This window comes from Triticum aestivum, chromosome 4A (assembly GCF_018294505.1).
Source record: "Triticum aestivum cultivar Chinese Spring chromosome 4A, IWGSC CS RefSeq v2.1, whole genome shotgun sequence".
Lineage (NCBI taxonomy): Eukaryota > Viridiplantae > Streptophyta > Magnoliopsida > Poales > Poaceae > Triticum > Triticum aestivum.
Window position 1 is genome coordinate 722,029,329 of NC_057803.1, and position 3,538 is coordinate 722,032,866.

At 48.0% G+C, this 3,538-nt stretch overlaps 1 pseudogene; it reads left to right on the forward strand.

Annotated features, from left to right (window-relative positions):
* The window catches only part of LOC123088358 (putative disease resistance RPP13-like protein 3), an 8,344-nt pseudogene extending 5,938 nt beyond the window's left edge, over window positions 1-2,406 (forward strand).
* Window positions 2,407-3,538: the final 1,132 nt, after the last annotated feature.

A 3,538-nucleotide genomic window follows, 5' to 3' on the forward strand; every position in this document is an offset into this window, starting at 1 on the left:
CCTCAAACTGTTTGGATATCTTGGAGAGATGCCAGACTGGTTTACAGGTTTGATGCGTTTAGTGAAGATTTACCTAATGCGTTTAGTGAAGGGAGGTAAAACCATGGAATTACTAGGAACACTGCCCAACCTCATGTTCCTTTTTCTTCATAGCAATGCTTATGTTGGAGAGAAGCTAGTCTTTGGAGAGGGGGCATTCCAAAATCTCAGAAAACTTGATTTTGCTCACAATTGTGGAGTGAGAGAGGTGAGATTCGACGAAGGCACATCACCATTGTTGGAAAAGAAACATTTCAGCTCTTGCAGGTTGGAATCAGGTATTATTGGTATCAAGCACCTTCCAAAGCTCGCCGAGATTTCACTTCATTTCTTGGGTCAAGTGGCGAGGCTTGGCGTGCTGCAAGATGAGGTGGACGCGCACCCAAACTATCCTGTGCTGCGACTCAGCATGGTCCGGAGCATCCATGATCTGCGTGACATTGTCCAAGGATCCTATACTGCAGCACGAGCGGAAGAAGCAACAGAGGGCGAGGTATCATCTCTCCACCCCGACCCTGCAGCAGCGGGGGAGAGCTCCTCCTTGCAGATGGGGTTGGGGATACGACCCACGGGGAGCGACAGGTCAGTGGCTAGTTTCTCTTTCGATAGTACGTAGCAGTAGATAGTTATCCCAAAGAATCAACTAAACTGATGATGTATTGTTGTTGTTGTAGCATAAGGGAAGTCGAAGGCTCTGCTTTGGTGGAAGATGATTTCTGGTCCTGCAATTCCGACGACGACGACGACGACGGTGTTTGATGATTGGTCGACTCTGCTCCCTTCTTTCTCCAGATCCATTTCCGATTCTCCAGGACTGATATACACAGGTCCACGCCTTCTTTGGTACCTACAGATAGAATTTCCGTCTGTTTATTTCTTTCCATGTGATGTCTGGCAGTGCTAGTTCAGTTTGGGTTTCTGACCATGTTTGTTGCTCTCTCTCTCTCTCTCTCTCCCTCTCTCTCTATCTCTATCTATCTCTCTCTCTCTCTCTCTCTCTCTCTCTCTCTAACAGAATAATGTCAAGAAAAGTTCAGTTTGAGTATGAGCAACTCTGCTAGTAGATGGGAAGTTATCAGGTGTTACTGAATAATGTCAGGCGAAGTTGAGTTTGAGGGTGGCTGCTAAATATTGTCAAGCCAAGTTGGAAACCATGGGATTTCTTCTTGCAGGTGCTGCTGGTGACAATGGGGAGTGACAGGTCAGCTAGTTACTTTCTCTTTCGTTCAGTAGCACATGTCTTTTGACGCCATGTTGATGCTAATTACTAGGCACTTACAATCTATCTTACTTCTCTTCTGTTTTCTTGCGTTTTAACAGCGAACATGATCTGCTTTTGCTAGATGAGATTTCAGCAGAGAGCTTGTCAAACCGAAGGCCGAAGTGAAGAAACAAGCCAACAATCCTGTGCTGTCAAGGACGCTGAATAATATCAAGTGAAATTTGAAGCCATTGGATCTTTTTCTGATCTAGGAGAGAGTTCTCGCTGTCGCTGTCCCGAATGTCCAAGCGCCTCTAAAACATGAACCATGAAGTGATCATACTAAAGAGATAAAACCTGCATGTCATAATGGTAGTATCTTAAAACTGTCATTAATGTTCATGTCTAGGAGGAACTGGAGCAACTCTGCTTTTGCTAGATGAGATTTCAGCAGAGAGCTTGTCAACCGAAGGCAGAAGTGTTCAGCAGAGAGCTTGTCAACCGAAGGCGGAAGTGAAGAAGCATGCCAACAATCCTGTGCTGTCAAGGATGCTGAATATATAATCTCGAGTGAAATTGGAAGCCATTGGATCTTTGTCTGATCCAGGAGATAGTTCTCGCTGTCGCTGTCCCGACAGGTCATGCGCCTCTGAAACATGAACCATGAAGTGATCATCCTGATAACTGGTCAGTTCAACAAGCACCAACACTCTTTTAATTATCATGTCACATGGTTTTCATATACTTGCAATTTCTCATGTTGCTTTTATCTTGCAAACACATAATACATGTGCTGATTGAATAAACTAATGCATGCTGTGTATATGCATTTCAGCCGGGGAGAAGACGTGGGAAATGTAGTGGACTACACCCCAGGAGAGGCGGCTACTAATTATCATGCTGATGCTGTGATGCTGCAATTCTAATTCAGCTGGTTGCGGCCTCTATATACCGCAAAGTGAAGATGAGATACAACCTGATGTTCTTTGTTTATTAGCACTTCCTCTGTTTTTCCTGAAGACGGTTAGTTACTCTCCAGTTTATTTGATGCTGCCACTGTATTTGCTCTTGTCTGTAAAGAAGAAGAAAATGAGCATTGCATAGTTCTTCTAAAAAATGAGCTTGCATATGTTGTCATTCATGTTCCGCAAATTTGAGCCGATGAATTAATTGCTCTCTCTTTGTTGCTGCCACTGTATTTGTGCTTGTTGGTAAACAGAGAACGAGGGCTCAGACACGTGTTGTTATCCATTTTCCGCAGATTTAGGTTGATGAAAAAACAAACCTGCTACATATGCTATCAACTTCTGCTGTTCTCATAACTCTTGGTTTCACCTTGAAAAATTAATTGTGTTAGCAAAAGACATCGCACGCAACTGTAACTGAGATCCATAGTTTTATTTTGGGAGGAGCATCATTTTCCATCCTATTCCGTGGCCTTGTTTCCTCATTTCAACAGTCGGCAGTTTCATGGAGTAGGAGCCTGCAGGCTAAACTGAGCGATCAACTGAGTGAGATACAGACCGGAGGCCTCGTGGCTTTCTGAGGAACCATGCCAGTGTGAATGTTTGCTATCGTCAACCAAGTGCCATAAGGGCTAGAAGTCCAGCAGAATTGCTTGTCCATCTTCCACTTCAGCACTAAATGGTAACGTGAGAATTCCAAAAGCCAAGTCTCCCCCTTCCCGAGGCGCTCCTGCGGGCGCCCCCTGGAGGAACCCTAGCGCCGCCCCCGTCGCCCCCTTCACCTCAACCCCTCCCTCGCCGCCGCCTGGGGTGTCGCCGGCCAAAGGCCATGTGGCGTTGGCGGCGGCGGGGCGGCTCTCTCGGGCTGGCCCTGCCTCGGATCCTTCTCCCCCTCCCGGCGTCTCCTCGCTGGCGCAGCCTACTCCCCTCCGTGGTGATGGGTGGTGGGGGATTGATCTGGGATCCCTGCCCAGATCCGGTGGATGGTGGGGTTGGTGTTGGCAGCGGTGGCCGGCAGCCCAGGCATGCTGGCGGCGAGTCTCGCGGCCTCTGGGCATCGTGAAGGTGCCAACAGAGGCGAGGTCTTAGCCTGGTGGTGGCGGCGGCCGTGCACGGGAGTTGGATTCCTTCAAACAGAGCTGGGTGAAAACTTGCTTTCGGCTATTGCCAAGGCCGGCGGTGGCGGCGCTATCTACATCGTTCCCTTCTTGAAGGCATCGCCGTGGAGAATTTCAAGGCCACTCTTTACTACCTCCGGGGGAAACCCTAGATCGGATGATCGGATGACTGTGGCACTCTAGTGTCGTTCCCCCCTTTGGGGCGTCATTCTTGG